Consider the following 19,153-nt stretch of genomic DNA (forward strand, 5'->3'; position numbering starts at 1 on the left):
CTTTGCTTGGATGATCTGTCTATTGTTGATAATAGAGTGTTGAAGTTCCCTACTATGAGGGTGTTGTTGTTAATATCCTTCTTGTGGTCTTCTAGTATTTGCTTTATGTATTTGGGTGCCCCTATGTTGGGTGCATATATGTTTATCAGTGTTATATCTTCTTGATGGATTGTTCATTTAAGTATTATGAAATGTCCTTCTTTGTCTCTTTTTATTGCCCTTGCTTTGAAATCCATTTTGTCTGATATGAGGACTGCTACCCCGGCTTTTTTTTCAGGTCCATTTGCTTGGAATATTTTTTTATATCCTTTTACTTTCAGTTGATGTAAATCTTTTGTTTTGAGGTGTGTTTCTCGTAGACAGCAAATATGTGGGTCCTGTTTTCTGGTCAATTCCATTACCCTATGTCTTTTAATTGGAGCATATTCTATTGAGATCTTCCCATGAGACCTCCCCTAAAATTCCCACTTTTAGAAAACAGATAAAAATCTTAAAAAAAGGACCCATTTATTTGACTTCTGGCCAAGATGGAGGCCTAGACTGATATGCTCCATCTCCCTCCACAGCTAAAAAGGATTATAACTACTGCAAAATCAGAAATAACCATGAGTTCCAGAAAATAAGACTACATGGAAGTACAACGTATGGAGTTATAAAGAAGTGGTGCTTGTCCAGACATGTAGGAGGGGCAAAGCTGGGGCAGAGAGGTCAAGCTGTACTGGTTGTGGCAGCTGCGGTGATGGCAGCGAGACAGCAGTAAGCACAGACACCCATATTTAAAAAGAGGTGAGAAAAGCCTGGGGAACACCCTCAGCTGCAGACCAAACCCATAAGCTCGCAATTCCAACATTGGGGAAGGCAGACCCCAATTGCCTCAGACTGTGAGGACCAGAGGGTGTGGAGACAGAGGAGGACGCTCCCAGTCTCTCAGTGGGGAGTGAACAGCAGGAATCCATCTTGGACACCCGCCCCCACACAAAATGCCACAGCATAGTGAGAAGGGTCACCCAGTTGTAATGAGTACACAGGGCTCTGCCCCCAATAGTGTAGGAGGTGTGACAACTCCACCCAGGAAACAAAGACAAACACAAAAATTTCAGGATGGCACAGATCATGATAGAGATCCCAGTGACACAGCTGACCAGCCAGCAAATATCTAATCTAATGAAGCAGCAGATAGGAAATCATTCTGAGGCACCGTTTAGAGCTTTGGTTACACGAATGCTTACAGACCTAACAGCAGATCTTAAACAAGATGAGGAAGTAATGAAGGCTAGTCCTGCTGAAATGAATGAAACCCCATACAAAACTAGTGGTGAGCGAAAAAAAAACAGGGATCAAATCAACAAATTGGAACATAGGGAAGGAACAAACAGTCAACCAGTACAGAAAGAGGAAACAAAAAGTGAGGAAAATGAGAAGCGGCTCAGAAACCTGTGGGACAGCTATAAGCAGGCCAACATCCAAATCACAGGGTTGCCAGAAGGTGAAGAAGAAGAAATAGAAATTGAAAAATTATGTGAAAAAATAATGAAGCAGAACTTCCCTAACTTGGGGAGAGAAATAGACTTACAGGTCCAGGAAGCACAGAGAGTTCCAAAAAAACTGGACCCAGGGAAAACCACACCAAGACACATTATAATCAAAATGTCAAAAATTAAGGATAAAGAGAAAATCTTAGAAGCAGCAAGAGAGAAGAAGAGAATTACATACAAAGGGGCCCCAATAAGACTATTAGCTGATTTCTTAAAAGAAACTCTGCAGGCAAGAAGGGTCTGGCAAGAATAATTCAAGTAATGAAAAGCAAAAACCTACAGCCACAATTACTCTACCCAGCGAAGCTGTCATTCAGAATAGAAGGGCAGAGAAAGTGCTTCCAAGACTAAGTAAAACTGAAGGAGTTAATCAGAATCAAACCACTGTTATATGAAATGTTGAAGGGACTTATTTGTGAGAAGGAGGATCAAAACTATGAATATTAAAATGAAAACTGTATCACAACAACCAACAACAGAAGCTAGGGAACTGAAACAAAGGCAAACTAAGTAGGCAACGAGAGTGGGAAAAGAATTATAGGTATGGGGAACATTTTGAGGGGAGGTCAGCAGGGAGGAGGAAGGGAGAAAGGGAGGCAGATGGTATAGGAATTAAGAAGCATAGTAGGAGGGAGTGAAGTAGTTTAGGAAGATGTTGAGAACTATATGCACAACCAATGGGCATGGACTAAGGAGGGGGGGGAACTGGAGTGGGGGTCACTGCGTGGAGGGGAACAAAAGGAAAAGAAATTGGGACAACTGTAATAGCATAATCAATAAAGCATATTAAAAGTATAAATAAATAAATAAATAAATAAAGGACTCAATGCACACTCTATTTAGAGGATACCTACCCATTTCAATCCCTTCTTTTTGAAGTTGTAAATCTTTGCTTTCTTTTTCCAAGCCCCAGCCCCCCTCCCCCCCTTTTTTGCCTAAGTAGCTTGTTTCCTGAGTCCGTGGAGTTCAGCTGGTTCACTTCTTTTCCTTCTATTACTTTCTGTCTAAAATGTTGAATGAACTTCTTGTGCTAGAGTTTTCAGGTCTGAATTTTTTGTTTGCTGAACTCAAAAACTGAGGTCTAATGCTGCTGCTAACATTTTGTATGTCTATTGATGATCTGTATGTTGTCTTCTCATTTTAACACATTTTAAAAATTAATTTTAGAGAAAGAAAGATAAGGGGGGAGAGACTTTGATTTGTTGTTTCACTTATTTATGCATTCATTGGTTAATTCTTGTATTTGGCTTGACCAGGGATCAAACCTGCAACTTTGATGTATTGGTATGATGCTTTAACCAACTGAGATACCTATCTAGGGCACTGCCCGTCATTTAAATCATATTGTTTATTTATTTGTTTTTGTTAATGAGTTGTATCAGTTCCTTATATGTTTGGATATCAACCCTTTATTGGATACACATTTGCAAATATATTTTCTCATTTAGTATATTGTCTTTTTTGGACTTCATCAAACTAAAAATCTTCTGCCCAGCAAAGGAAATTAGCAACAACCACATTTTAATGACATCAAATATTTCCTTTCAAAGGATGCAGAGTTCTGTTTTGTTTTGTTTTGTTTTGGCTGAGTTAATTTGCAAATGAAATGTTTTGGCATATCTTCTTGTGATTACCTCACAAAAACAGGGAAATGCGAAGTAATTATTTCCATCAAAGTCTGTGCTGAGCTGAGATTTAAATATCAAAAGAAGTAGCCTTGAAAAGATAGAGGGGTTGAGGAGTACAGTGGGAATTATCCTTTAGAGCTGCTGAGAGGACAAACTTGAAATTCCAGTATGATGCCTTCCTGATAGTCTCCCACAGAGAATGTAAGGCTAGGAAATCTAATTCTTGCCCCATGGTCCAGGAAGCTGGGAAATGCATGAGCACTGTCCTCCTTGTCTATTCCTCCTGTTAAAAAGAAAACCACAGGCTCAAAATAGCATCACTTGTGCTAAAGTGCATGATATAAAATCTAGATTTAATGCTTGACCTAATTGCCATTTCAGCCTCTCTAAGCAAGATAACCTTAATCAACCAGTCTGGAATGTTCTAGTCAACACCAAGGAGGTAACCTGTCACATAGGCCCTCTCCATCCTCCCACAGAAGGAAGAGGTAATCTGCATGATTCAAACCCTTTCCATTCCCTTCCCTCAAACAAAAAACCCCTGCTCTAAAAATAATCATTTCTTTTTTTAACAGCTCCCTTGCTCTGCCCTTTTTCCTATTAAAAACAAAAAGCAAACAAACAAAAAAACCTTTCATTTTGTAAAACTTCATCAGGGAGATCCTGCTCAATTATAAATTACTTAATAAAGCCAATAACATCTTCAATTTCACTCTGCTGAATTTTGTTTTTTAACAGATTTGGAGGTAGTGTTGAAACAAAAGCAGACTTCTGATGACATGCAAGGACAAATGAGAAACACAGGCATGGTCCCTGAGAACACCATTTTGAATTCACTGTCCTTCTCACCATTTCCTAGGGCCATTGGGAAGTTCTCTCAGTTTGAGCTCCATTCTCTCTGCATTTGAGCCCCTGATCTATTTGGCTTTCCTATACAGAGCATGCCAGTTTGAGCTGGTAGACAATTCTATCGAGAGTCAAGCTCCTAGTCTTTCCAATTGCAGTTCCCCAGTGGAAACCTCCTGCCTTTAGCTCTGTTCCTGGGTTCCACATTAGGAACTGCTGATGGTTTAGTGTGTAATTTCTATGTCTTCAGACATACTCATTAAATCCTTTCCCCAGCCCAAGTTTCCACAGGAATTGGTGGTGGTTACTGGCCAGAGTTGAACAGGGTCCAGCATAACAACAGGTCTGGTTTTGATTTAAGAATTGAACTAGGTCTGATTTGAGCTGAACTGGGTCCAGCAGGAGGACTCAGGTGAATATTAAGAAATGGAATTCTTTAAATTCAAGGAACTGAGCACACATTTTGGCATTTCTTCCTATTTTATGTTTAAGAACTATAGTCCTGGAAACTGCATATATTTGCAAAGGAGGCAAAATATTGCTGGAGACAGCCTAGAGTTGGCAGTGTTCATTTTGAGGAGCATTCCAGTAAAACAAAATTGTTTAAAGACTGCAGTCAAAAGTAAGGGTTAGCCCAGGCCGTGTAGCTAAGTTGGTTAGAGCACCATCCTGATATGCCAAGATTGCAGGTTTGGACTTTGATCAGGCATATACAATGAATGCTTAAATAAATGAAACAACAAATTGATCTCTCTCTCTCTCTCTCTCTCTCTCTCTCTCTTTCTCTCTCTCTTCCTCTCTCTGCCTCTCTAAAATCAAGTTTTTAAAAAAAGAAAGAAAGGATTCCCAAATTGAATAAAAATAATGAGATACCTATTTTAACTGGCATCAAGAAGGTTACAAAAGACTTTGTAATTCCAAAATAATTTCATTAAAAGACTCATTACAAAAAGCTAATGGAAAAATAAAGATACTATAAGATACTAAGACAAAAGACGATAGGACAACTAGGGATATGACTGCTACAGCCCCACCAGACCCCTTCCTTTTTACCTGGGTAGTCACGCTCTACTAATTCTCTGTCTGAACTGCTTTTCCACTCTGAATAGACTATTAGACAGTGACTATTTAAAATAAAACTCCCTGTGGTGCAGATGAACCCCTTCAGGCATTCTTTACCCCTTGGTCAAAAACTGAACTAACGGCTGCAATTAAAGAATTTTCTAAACCTATGAAAAGCCCTTGACGTTTTTTGCAGAATTTACAGTTATTATTTGGGCTTATGAATTCAGGTTGCCATGTCTTTATCAGCTTGCCTATGTGTTGGTGAGACCTAAGGAAACTAAAAAATGGATTCAAGAAGCAAGATGGAAAAACCCTGAGGATGTTATCTCATTCTGCCAATCACCAAAAATTCCTCTCCATTTAAAAATGCTTGTAGATATTGGGATGTTAGAAACAGAATTATCTTGCAAATATGCCCATAAAACTCCATCTTGGAGAAAACTTGGGTACCTTCTCTGCACATTAGTGATATAGATTTTCTACTGCTATCTTCTCTAAAACTGAAGAGCCATTATTTGAAATGTAAAGGTTTCTCACCAAGAAGAAAAAGAGTGAGAAAGAAAAGAGAGAAAATATTTGGAAATTATGCATATAAAAAAATCTTAAGTGATTTCTCCACAAATATTAGTAATTAAAAATTCTCTGCATTTTTTTTGTGTGTGTATGTCTATGTATGTTGTAAATGTATGTTGTAATGATTGGGTATTATAAAACTCAGAAATATAGACTAACCCAAATGCTTTTCTAGGCCACATGATCTAATATTAATCTGTAATAAATAAAAGTTATAGCTTCTGAGCTTAATTAAAATAGGTACGTCTTTATGCTAGTGATGAAACAGCACCAGAATGTTACCAAACCTTGGATCAGAAACTCAAATTATAAGAGAAAGCTTATTTGGAAAGTGACAGAGGTAGAAAAGGTGAGCCAGCTGTGCTATGTGGGCTCAAGCTCTGAATTACAGAGGCAAGAGAAGGGCCCTTGCAGCTTAGGAAAAAGAAAGGCAGAAAGCATGCACCTGAGGAAGGACAAGGGGGGAAAGTGCAGGCATGCTCCAGAGAGTAAATAGCTGTGTTGGGTCTTTTTCCTTATTTATTTATTTATTTTTAATTGATTTGAGAAAGAGAGAGAGAGAGAGAGTTCAATTTGTTGTTCCACTTATTTATGCATTTATTTTTGCTTCTTGTATCTGCCCTGACCAGAGATCAAACCTGAAACTTAGGTGTATCAGGACAATGCTCTAACCAAATTAGTTACCCAGCCAGGGCCTTGGTGGTGGGGAGAGTGTCTCATGAGGATCAAAAGAGAATATTTGTCAGTGTGGAGGAGGAAGGGAAGAATGAGAGAAAAGGTGCATGGATCAAGAAGTATAACTGGTAGGTACAAAATAGACAGAGGGATGTTAAGAAAAGTAAAGTAAATGGAGAATCCAAAGAACTTATATGTATGACCCATGGACATGAACTAAGGGGGAGGGGGGAGATAGCTAGAGGGAAAGGAGGTACCAGGCAGAGGGGGTAAATGGAGAAAAACTGGGACAACTGTAATAGCATAATCAATAAAATATACTCAAAAAATAAAATAAAATGAGTTATGGCTAAATCTGAATGAGTAAAGGTATATAGAAAGGTGAAAGTTCTAAACTTGGAGGAAAGGAAACCTCACTCTTGGGTATGGTTATTCTTTACTTGGCTTGGTTTCTTTGCTTGTTTTCTGATCTTATGGGGTGTGATTTTTATGGGGTCTCAAATGTTGGAAATATTTTAGTTTCTGGTAATAGCTATTAAGCTTAGTAATCAATGTATGTAAAAAGCTCTTATTTCAGGAACTGAAGGTATGACCCACCTTGACTCCAGAGCATAAACAGTTCCACCTCTGTGCCTCAGGAGGCCTGCAAGTGATTCATGATGGTATCTGAGCCATTGTACTCCAGGGTGAGAGGACCACCACCCAGGACACAGATAAAGAACATCGCCCAAAGCACAAAGACAACCACCCAGGACACAAATGAAAGAATGCTGCAGCTTTTATCTGATTAACTTTTTCCCTGAATTCCAAACCCCTTACCTACACTTTTCCTCTCCTTATAAAAAGGGTCCATTTAAAATGAAAATGAAATGTAAGAAGATCTGTTAGGGTACAAACCCACCCTCTTCTCACATGGCTGACCATCTGAATAAAGTGACCACAAAGATTCAATTCCTGTCTCTGATTGGGTCTGGTAGATGGCAGGCAGCATGAACACTGGCTTTTCAGGTTTCATATTCTGGTGACTCCACCAGGACAGATTTGGGGGCTCTCCAGTAAGTCTGAGTATTTGGCAGGTAGTCCCATTGGCTGCCTAGACTGGGGGGAGCTGGGGCACAGATTTAGAGATTCCCTAGCAACTTCCAAGTGATTTCACTTGGGAACTCTCTTCCTCTGACCCTCCTATCATCTTCATTTTTTATTGAATCACTGCACTTTCTGGCTCAGGTTACAATCCCAGGTCATGACTTAGATCATTAGGAATTAAGGTGCCATCTTGTATACAAAGCTCTGGTAAAAAGGCATCTTCTGGTTTAAATAAGGTGCTGTCTGGTTTACAGAGCTCTGTCTGATAAAAAGATGCCTTCTGGTTTAATTAAGGTGCCTTCTGATTTACAGAACTCTCTTTGGTAAAAAAGATGCTTTCTGAATTAATTAAGGTGCCTTTTGGTTTTTGTGATATTACAGAGCTCTGTCTGGTAGAAAGAGGGGAAGACTCTGTTCCAGGAAGCAGCCCTTTAGGGCAAGTTTTGGCTGTTCGGTTGACATATGCTTATAAACCTATAATTAAAAAGAAAGTGGTTTGGTTTATTTATTGTATAATCTAGACCCAGGAGAATGCTGTCCACTGAATGGGTCTTTAAATTACTGTATTATACTGTAACTAGAGTCATTTTGTCAAATATCCAGGAAGTGGGACAAAATGTCTTACCTAGAAACTTTCATGAGTTTACATAATCAGGATGCAGGTTTAAAAGGAAATAGATTAATGATGCAGAGAAAATGGAATTTGCCTTGCCAGTGAAAGATAGCAGGAGCTCAAAGGAGAGGGCCCAGGAAGATCTATATATTATGGCTGCTGCAAGCATAGTCAGGGTTCCCATGGCCCCTCCAGCCCTGGGGTTCCTTCCTCCTTACTCAGCTGAGGGAACTGGGGAAAGTGCGCCTGAACTGGTCTTACCATCTCAAACCTGTCAGGGAACAAAATTTGGTGGAGGAAAAGCCCTTCCCAGGGCAGGGCAATACCCTTTGCATAAAATTCCATTGCGAACAGGGCCAGAGGGCAGCCTGCTGGATATTAGGCACATACTCCATTTTCTACATCATATCTGTCAAAATGGAAAAACTTTGAAAGGACCAGAGTATGTTCCTTTAGAATGGACGAGGGAGTGTACCCAGGTTTTTAAGTCCCTGAAGGTGCACTCAGCTTCTACTACAGCCTTGGGACTTCCAAACCTACCAAATCCCTCTCAGTTATACGTTCATGAAAGGCAGGGGTTATTGCCTTAGGGGTTCTCACTCAAATGCTTAGTGACATTTCACAACCCATTGCATACTTGTCAAAGAAATTAGATCACACTTCCAGGGCTGCCTAGCTTGCTTGAAAGCCGTGGCCGCCACCTGCAAGCTCTTACAGGAAGCTGAGCATTTTCCTTGGGACAGCCTATCACCACTTATGTACCCTACCAAGTGTTGAACATGCTGGAGCAAGAGAAAAATTTGTGCTTCACTGCTGGAAAAACATGCAGGTAACAAGCCATTATTCTCAACACTCACAATGTCTCCCTGAAAACGGCACATTAAATCCTGCCTCTCTTCTCCCAGAGCCTGATTTGGCTGTTACTTCATGACTGCACTGAGATATTTGATGAAGTTTATTCTAGCAGAATTGATTTACAGGACAATCCTCTAGAAGAAGCAGACTGGACTCTATATGCAGATGGAAGCAGTTATAGATGAAGGAAACAAAAAGGCTGGGCGTGCAGTTGTGACTCTTCAGGGAGTAGTGGAGGCCAAGGCCTTGTCACTGAAAACCTATGTTCAGAAAGCTGAACTGATTGCATTGATGAGGGCACTGGAATTGTCACATGAAAGAAAGTGGATGTGTATATCAGCTCAAGGTAAGCTTTCCTAATTTTTGATCACATGGTTCCATCTGGAAGGGGGAAAAAATTAACCTCCAGTAAAAAAAAAATTAAGCATGCAGCAGAAGTTTTTAAATTCTTGAAGGCTATTCAGATACCTTTATGGGTGGCAGTTATGCACTGCCCCAGACATCAGAAAGAGGACACTAGGTTGCTTGGGGAGACAATTTGGCTGATCAAGCAGCAAAAGAGGCTGCTAAAGGAATGTTTATATTGCCTTTAGTACCTGTTCTAGACTTGTCAAAATTTGACCCTGAATATTTTTTTTTAATATATTTTTTATTGATTTGAGAGAGAGAGAGAGAGAGAGAAAGAGAGAGCGAAAGAAACATCAATCCATTGCATCCTGTAGGCACCCCAACTGGGGATCAAACCCTGGTGCCCTCAGCAGGAATCAAACCTGCAACCCTTTGGTATATAGGACAATGCTCCAACCAGCCGAGCCACCCAGCCAGGGCTCTTGACCTTGAATATTTTACTGCAGATTTGGAGAAAGCTGAGAGATGGGGTTTTGATGAAGAAAGAGGTGATAGTGGATGAAGAGAGAATAAGAAAGAAGTTATACTGTTTCCTGAACATTTAGTAGAGCCAGTCATGAAACATTTTCATGAGGCCACTATGGAAGGGACTCATTAACCGCATATATTAAACTGTGGCTCACAAGTCCTAGAATTCCTAACGCCATATGAAAAGTAATTGCTAATGTATCATGTGCCAGAAGAACAACCCCAAGACATAGATCCCCATCAAAACAAAGAAGGGAAACAATACCAAGGACAGAGCCCATTTGAGGACAGGCACATAGATTTTACCCAGATACCAAGGGTCCAAGTGTGGAAATATTTGCCAGTCTTTGTTGACACCTTTTCAGGATGGGTAGAAGCCTATACTTCTAGAACAGAGAAATCCTGAAGGTAATGAAAGACATATTGAAGGAAATAATTTCTTGCTTTGGCCTACCCAGCAGCAGCCAGAGCAATAATGAACCTGCTTTTGTTTCAGAAGTTTAGTAAACTTTTAGGAATCAAGTGGAGACTCCACATGGCTCAGAGACCTCAGGTTTCTGGGAAGGTAGAGAAGATTAATCACACCTTGAAGAAAAATATAGCCAAGCTGTGCCAAGAAATTAATCTGCATTGGGATCATGTTTTACCTATTGCCCTGCTCAGGATAAAGGTGACTCCTTGAAGTGAGATTCAATTGAGCATGTCAATAAGAAAATAACCTACTCTGATATTTATAATTGGAGATCTGAGATAACTCTAAGGGACAGGGAAATGTTTTCCTTAAAAGTCACTAATATAGCCCCAGATGGAGAGTGTACAACTTTTGTCAACTATGCTAAAAACTGCTTTGTGCTTTATCATAGCGTGTTGTTGCATACAATGTTCCCCCTTATGTGGATGTGCAATTAAATGTATTCCTAATGCTAAGGTACATGCTCAACAACAAAATGAGTACTTCCGTATGAAACTGATCTCATATAAAATATTTTAAAATAATTGGGGGGGGGCAATGATGGGGTTTCAAATGTTGGAAACTTTTTAGTTTCAGGTAACAGCTAATAAGCTTAGTAATCAATGTATGTAAAAAGCTCTTGTTTCAGGAACTGAAGGTATGACCCACCTTGACTCCAGAGCATAAACAGTTCCACCTCTGTGCCTCAGGAGGCCTGCAAGTGATTCATGATGGTATCTGAGCCATTGTACTCCAGGGTGAGAGGACCACCACCCAGGACACAGATAAAGAACATCGCCCAAAGCACAAAGACAACCACCCAGGACACAAATGAAAGAATGCTGCAGCTTTTATCTGATTAACTTTTTCCCTGAATTCCAAACCCATTACCCCTACTTTTCTTCTCCTTATAAAAAAGGTCCATTGAAAATGGAATGTAACATGGTCTGTTAGGATACAAACCCACCCTCTTCTCAGATTGCCAACCAACTGAAAAAAGTGCCATAAATCCCCATCTCTGCTTATTGGGTCTGGTAGATCACAGGCAGCACAAACACCAGCTTTTCCAGTTTTAGTTTGAATTTTACTATTTTGGGTACATTGGGAATCCTCTGCCTCTGTTTTCTGGCAATTGAGACCCAGGAGAGGTCATCTGTGAAGCTGGTAGGAAAGAATACCTTTGCCATTTGGGACCTAGAAAGGGTCATTTGGTGCCAGTGCAATCTGGCTTCAGCCAAAAGAGCATGTTTTTGCTATGCGACTGGGTGGTGAGAGGTCATGTCTCTGCCAGGAGACCAGTGGATGCACTGGTAGGTGAGAGTGCCTCTACTATTGGGGCTTTGGGCCACTTGGGACCTGAGAAAGGTTATCCATGTGACTGGTTAATGTGACCAGTAGGTATGAGACAAGATTCTAAGGTTAGTTCCAGTCCCCCTTCTTTCTTTGGAACTCTGTTTTTGCTTTGGATTTTTCATTGTTTCTGTTATGGAAGAAAATTGAAGTTTCCTAGGACGAGTTAAAACTTCACACTAAGTGGAATGTAAACAATGAAAGGTATAATGCAATCTTGAAGGATATTCAAGGGACAAATATTTTCCTTCACACTTTGTATTTTTTCTTCCTACCTAATCCCTCCAGAGTTTAGCATTCTGAAGATGGCATAAAGTTTCTTTGCATAAAACCAATAAGACTAATTTCCAATGGTGGTTTTGTTAACCAAGATTTTCACTGGACTTTCATGCCTGAAGGAGGCAGGCCTGGAATCTGGTTGTTACCAGAAAGCCTTGAGGAACTGGGATTGAATTTAAAAGCTAATGAAAGCCCACTGGAGAAATGACCTTGTACCATGTCTGGTTGCAGGGTTCATGGCAGTCTTTCCAGGGAAGGAGTGAAGGTTGCTTTACTGAAAGATGGTAAGGAGGAACCTTAAGACATTTTGGAAACTTCAAGGACTTGAGGAATGAGGTACTGCAGGAAAAGCCAGCTAGCAGAAATGTGACTTGGCGTATGTGCCATGAAGGGTGGACTAAGGTTCAGTCCAAAGGTTCTTTGTATGAAGTCTAGAAAAGCAGACTTTAGGATCCTATGTGGTCAATTGCTGCTCTTGTGTTTATGTAAACAAAAAGGCAAAAATTAAAACTGGACTTAATGCAGTCTTTTTGAGGAGAATGAGGTTGATCTTAAAAAGAAAAATTGTGTAACAAGGAAAATCACAATGCTCAGTAAATGGACATTAAACTCTAATACAGCTAACTTTCTTCAAAGTTTTGTTTTCACTTAGAAGTTAGACTGGGTTTGTAACATCATCAGAGATATTCAATTTCCAGGCAAGAAGGATTTGTCAAATCACCATTGTTTAATGTCATTCCAATAAAGGTCTTGCAACTGATGTCTTCTCAAAATACAATCTTGTGGACTCAGAGATTGGTTTGTGGTTTGTTGTGAATTAACCTGTGTGTTCTCACTTGTTTTCAGAGAGTGAATGCCTACGATCTCATTACACAATACAAGCCTCACTGGAGAAGCCCATTTGCATTGCTGCCTTCTGAGACTCAATGGTTTGGCTGGACTAATTGGTTGAGTTGGTGAAGTATGGGGTGGTCTGTGGGATTCACTTTAAAATTGGTTTTCTTTTCTGCCCTAATACCTTGGACATAAAGAGTCCAGAGATGTTAAAGGGGGGAATCCTAGAATATTTCCTTTCACCCCGAGATAATTATAGTGGGCAAAAGGTCTTAGGACAGGTGTGGCATGCTTTGCACACTTTCCTCCAAGGATGCCACTTTTTCTTAATTGGGGACATTGTAGAATTAGTCCCTACCTTTGTCATTTAATGGCTCTGATTGTGCCTTCTAACTCTTTTGCCAAATGTGTCACCTGCAGAATATGACAAGGATGCCAACTTGTCCAGCAATGCTATTCTTTTTGACATTGTGCATGCCACTTCCCAGGGACAGTCAGCTGACCTGGACTTTGGAAGACGCTTCTCCTTCATGTGAAGACCTCCCTACACTCTAAGCCCCCTTTCTGTCAGGGATCTCTGGACTGGGGATAGATAGGACTATGTTCATGGCCAGCAGGAAGTCGCTACAGAAGAATGAGACCTTGACCCATTTGCCTTTGTAAGATTACGAAGTGCCAGACGTGGCTTTGGTAGGACACGTTGTTTTCTGGGCTTCAGTTTCTGCACAGTGAAAGAAGGTGACTCCAAAAGATAATCTCTGAAAGCTTTCGAAATGTAAACACATGGCCCTGGCATTGTTCGATGACTCCAGCCGTACAGATTGCACTACACCCTCCAAAGGTTTTCTGTGCCTTTTCTCAACATTTCTTTCCCTAAAAGGATATACCTGTGAATCAGGAAATTACTATAAATTACCATAAGGCTAGGGAGGAGATTGAGAAATCACTTCCCTCAAGGGGATAATACCACAAGTAGCAGATCCTATGTTTTAACCTGAACTTCATGTTATAGCCACTCAGTGATTTACAAGCTGGTAGACCCCAGTTTAGCTCCTTCCCACAGCTCCTACTTTCCTCTATTTGCTTGTGACTTGTTTATAACTCTTGTAAAGTTAAATCTTACAGAATGTCTAGTCTTTTTGCAGAGATAATTGGTTTACAAAGAATTCGACGTAACTAAGAGGCTGCAGCTGCAGCTAAGGATAACCTTATGGCCTTGCAAATCTCTGTTCCTGTTACTGCCAAGACATTCCTGCAGCCTTGCCCAGCCCCCACTTCCCAAGGCTGCTTCCCGCCAAAGGAGAAACAAAGAAGCACAGCCCCCTATATAAATCCTGCCCTAAACCCCATTCGCGGTTGGCACATTTTGGAGACTTGGTCTTGGCTCGACCGCTGGCAATAAACCTTTTTGCTTACTTTATACACTGCTTCAGAGTGTTCAATCTCGCCTATGCAGCCACAACATTCAGAGTCTGGGTGCAGGCTGCATCTATGCACCACCCTGGACAAGAGACATGCTGGGTCATGATTTCCAAGGAGTCATCTGGTTCTGGCACACATATAACATTTTGTGTATGTCACTCAAAACCTGGGGTCTGGAGGAAAGGACAGGGACAACTGAAGCAAATCTCTTCCTTCCCATAATTTTGTTTTATTGGCTTTATTATAAAAATTACAGTGGAAAATATACCATATAAATGAAGTCAAAACCCACAACAATCCCACACAGCCCCCCAATACCTGTCCCTTCAATTGAAAACCCAGAGGTAACCATTTACACGGTTTTCCCAAACTTTTCTTACATTTCTACAGGTAAGATTTATTTTATAAAAACTATAAATATTATTAAATCTATTAGACTGCAAAATGTGTTTCCTTCTCTTGGATATCGCTTCCTCTCAGCACAGATGCAGCATATAATGGCTGCAGAAATTCAGTTGTATGGATTTATTCTGTTTAGCTCACCTTGCCTCCACTGATAGTTGAGTACGTTTATTTCCAATATTTTGGAGCTATAACAAATGCCCTTGAAGAGACTTATTTCTGTTGGCAAGAATCCAGCAGCGACCTGTAGGAAACAAGATGCTGGCCACATCTTAGTAGGATCATTACACACAAGTTGGCTGACCAGGAAGTCTGCAGGAGCACTTCCTTCTGGGAAGATTCCCAAAGACAGACCAGGGGTCCCAAGAGCAGAAGAGGTCCCATATACCAAGCACCAGGCAGTCAGGAAGGAGCTTGCCTGTATTCAAACCTGTCAGAAAAAAAGGATTTCAGCTTAGAAAGTACTGTAAACAAAAGTTCCACAGGACTCTTCTGAGAAATTAAAAGAGAGTTTTAGTTTGATATTATTTGTAAATCAGAGCACAGAGCCTTTGACATGAACCAAAGACACATTCTGAGTTGGGAGAAGTAAGGCAAGGGTTTTAAAGGTGAGAATTGCCAGGAGCTGATGATCAAGGAAATGGGTTGCTAGGGAAACAAGGCCATAAACCTGCATCATTCATTTTCTGAATGGTGGGGGCAACTGGACTTTCAGTGGTCATCTGGCCCAGTGGTTGTGAGATCAGAACAATGAATGGTTAGTTCTAGTTGAGTCATGGTCAGCAGGTGGAGTCACAGGATAATGGCCAATGTTTGGAGTCATAAAACATGAGGGGTTGGGGTCACAATGCATGGGTCAATGGCTCAGTTTCTTTTAGATCCTGCGAAATAATCTGGTTTTATAGTGAAATGGACAATGGAGGGAGTACAGTTTGTCAGGTTGACAGAGTCAGTGTTTAAATTGAAAAACAGCCTAATCACTTGAGTAGGGTCAAAGACAAAGTTGCAGAAGAGTCTAACTATTTGGTCACAAAATTATGATGTTAGAATCCTCAGAATTTAAGTTGTTAGAGGGTGGGAACATTTTCAAAGCAGAACAAGTAGCCATGATGCAGCCAAACCTTAATACCTCCTGGATGTTTGTTGACTCTCACTTTCAGCCTGGGACTGCCAACTCTCCTGTTGCCTTTTTACAAAAATTGAGATAGGCAAAGAGCTCTTGCACAAATATAAAAAATGAACAATAATATATTTGACTTCATTAAAATTAAGAATTCTATTTATCAAAAAACTAGATTAAAGAGGGAAAGACAAGCCATAGTGGAAAGAAATATTTGCTATCCATAAATCCAAGGGCTGGGTAAAATTGTGGCCTTATATTCATGACTTGGGACAGGTACAACTATCATGCCAAGGAAGATAATTTTATTGTAGTAAAATATAACATGAGATTTACCATTTGAACCATTATGAAGTGTGTAGTTCAGCAGCATAAAGTACATTTACATGGCTGTGCAGCATCAGCACTCACCATCTCCAGAATTTTACATCTTGCAAAACTGAGCCCCTGTATCCATTAAACACTAATTGCCAGTGTACCTTCTTCAAGAACTGGCATCCACCATTCTTTCTGTTTTATGGATTTGACTAGTCTAGGGACACCATGTAAGTGGAATTTTACAGTATTTGTCCCTTTATGACTATCTTATTTCACTGTTGTGAATTTGTTAACATTAGTTAAGTTGAGCCCCAGTGTGTGGAATGGTGAGCTATGGTTCAACAAAAGGCCACAAAGGTATTGATATATTATAGAGAAGTTGATTACTCATAGGTACTGATGGAAGGGAGTGGTCACATGGGGAGGTCAAAGAGGGAGGATCCCCATGGAGTACATGCCTTATTAGGGTCCATGGGTAGAGTGCTTTGGTGTTCCCAGCCTGGAGCCAAACTGGTCAATTCAAACCAAAAAGAGCACAGTTTTCGTAAGCTCCATAAGGATCTTATCTAAGGGGTGCACACAAGGAAGGTCTTTGCAGGCAGACTGTTGCTCACAGAGACTTTGGGGAAGTCATGTCAGGAACTTATACATATTTGTGATTATGTGGGCTTGTTAATCACAGTTCCAGGGAGAGCCCAGTGTCAGCTCAAGTCCCCTCCAGTTTGCTTGGCCACTCAAAATGGATGGTGAGGCAGCAATACCACAGAATAGTTTAGCAAAACTATTGACCTTCGCTGATTACAATGTCCTCAAGGTTTATTTGTTTTGTAGCATGTAATAAAATTCCCTTATTCTATTTTTTTTAACAATCAAATTTATTTTTATTTTATTAAATTTTTAATTGAATTTATTGGGGTGACATTGTTTAATAAAATTATATAGATTTCAGGTGTACAATTCTATAATACATTATCTGTATATTGTATTGTGTGTTCACTACCCTGAGTCAAGTCTCCTTCCAAAAATTCTCTTATTCCAAAAATATTCCATTGTGTGTATACCACATTTTATTCATTCATCTGTCAAAGGACACTTGGATTGCTTCCAGCTCCTGGGTATCATGAATAATGCTGTTATGAATATGGGCAAAGGCAGGAAATAAATTCTGCCTTTACTGGAGACAGACTGGTCTCCCAAAACTGACACCAGAGGTATCTGAAAATAAGCTTTCTCCTTCGGTTCTGTCCCACATATTTACCTTCCCGTGTGCCACCTTTGAAAGCCTAAAACTTCTTCTCTTGTCCTGTCATTTCTCTAAACAGTTATTGGTTTTTGTTGTTGTTGATGATGCTATGTAAACTGTCGTTCTAAGCCACCACTTTGAGTTACATTTTTTGTTAAGGTTTCTTCCATGTGATGGTTGCTGCATGAGTTAATAAACTGTTTTTGCCTTTTTAATCTCTTTGTTGAAGGGTCCTAGCTGAAAACCCAAGATGGATAGAGATGGTTTTTGCCTCCTCTGCAAGGCAAAGCAAGAAGCCCACATTCCTCCCAAGGCACAGCTTAAGTGACCAGGTCCCATCCCAAGTTTCTCAGTTTCCTTCCATTTCTTACTCATCTATTTTGTTCAGGAACATGACAATTTGATGTGCTTCTCACTTCCCAGCCCACCTTGGGACCATGTACCCGCACACCTTGACTCTTTAATCTTACCCAAACTATTCCTATTGCAGGAAAAGCCTTCAATCAAGTGCAAATCAATTCTATCACCTTCGTTCTTGAATTCTCTCTAGTTTGTCAGCTAGAAATGCCAGTTTCCTCACTACCCCTGGCTGCTATCACCCTTAGATGTGAGTGGATGGATAATGATCAGGTCACAAGAAAAAAATCTGGAAACCTGTATTTTATTACCACCATTTTCTAGCCAGCTGCAGGACTAGGCAAATCAATTAATAGTTGTAAAATTCATTTCTCTCATTTAGAAAAGAAAATGAGTCACATTATTGAATAATATTGTATAAATGACATTCTGTACCCATATGTAAAATACCCTAATTGTTTAAAATGCCCATCTGTTATATCTCATATAGTGTGTTATGCATATAAACATAAAATACATCGTCGTCGTCGGCAGCCGTCCGTCTCGAGAGACGATGGTGTAGCTTCTTAAGAGTCTATCTGCACCGCCGAGAATGGCTGTGCAGTCCGACTCGGGAGTGACACGGTATCTGTCTCCTCCCGTGTTGAATCGACATCTTGCGATGACGCTGGAGTGTCCTCTCCAGTGAAGCTGAAGCTACAGAGCCTGGGCAGGGTGATATGGAGGGTCTGCTGTTGCCCATGCAGCAGACCCCCCCTCTCTTCGCAGCTGAAGGGTCCAAGGGAAAGACGGAGTCAATACAGCTTGGCTTCAGGTGCGCCGCAGGAGTTGCCGGTGTTGACTACAACGTCAAACCGCCTTAGGGACTCCGGCTCCGGATTTTCTGTCGGGGTTTACTCCCTTAGCCTTTCCCCTGAAGAGGTATGCCGCAAGGCAGCGGAGGTTTTTTGGAGTCAGAGTTTTCCTTCTCTGATGTACCCTGACTGGAAGATCGAACCAGCGACACTTAGCTCGCAGGCCGACGCTCAATCCACTGAGCTAAACCAGCCAGGGCCCAACATAAAATACATAATCCTATGATTATAAAGGATTGAAAATGTAAAAGAATAACACTTTTCTCTGGGTGAGAAGATTGCTGATTTTTACTATGTCTTCACTTCTCTGGAGTCGAATCACTTTGTCCTTTTCTCTAGCCACATGACACCTTCCAGTTATCAATATTTTGTCTCTTGGCTCCAAAGTCACCTCATTGTCCCCTGTGGACAGTGGAACTGGCTCTTTCTTTTTCCTTTGACTGCTGGCATAATGGCAGTAATATTTGTCAGTAGAGGGCACTGGAGGGACATTGAAGGAGGAGGGGTTTTTCTTCTGGTTCCAGTGCACTTGCTTGGCAGGCCCTTGGAGTGCTGACAGTTGTCCATTGCTTATCTCCTACAGCACACAAAACTTCTGCAGCTTCCAGCCCCCGCAGTATAGGCATCTTCTCCAATGTCCTATTCATTTGGTACAGTGGCTTCTCCAGCATCTGGTTCCCACAGTGCACTGCACCCAGAGGCACCCAGTGGCACCCAGTGGCTCGCAGCTTCCTCCAGCATCATCCTTCAATGGTTTTGTAGCAAAGTCCC

Source organism: Furipterus horrens, unplaced genomic scaffold (genome assembly GCF_987537825.1).
Source record: "Furipterus horrens unplaced genomic scaffold, mFurHor1.1.pri manual_scaffold_4, whole genome shotgun sequence".
Classification (NCBI taxonomy): Eukaryota; Metazoa; Chordata; class Mammalia; order Chiroptera; family Furipteridae; genus Furipterus; species Furipterus horrens.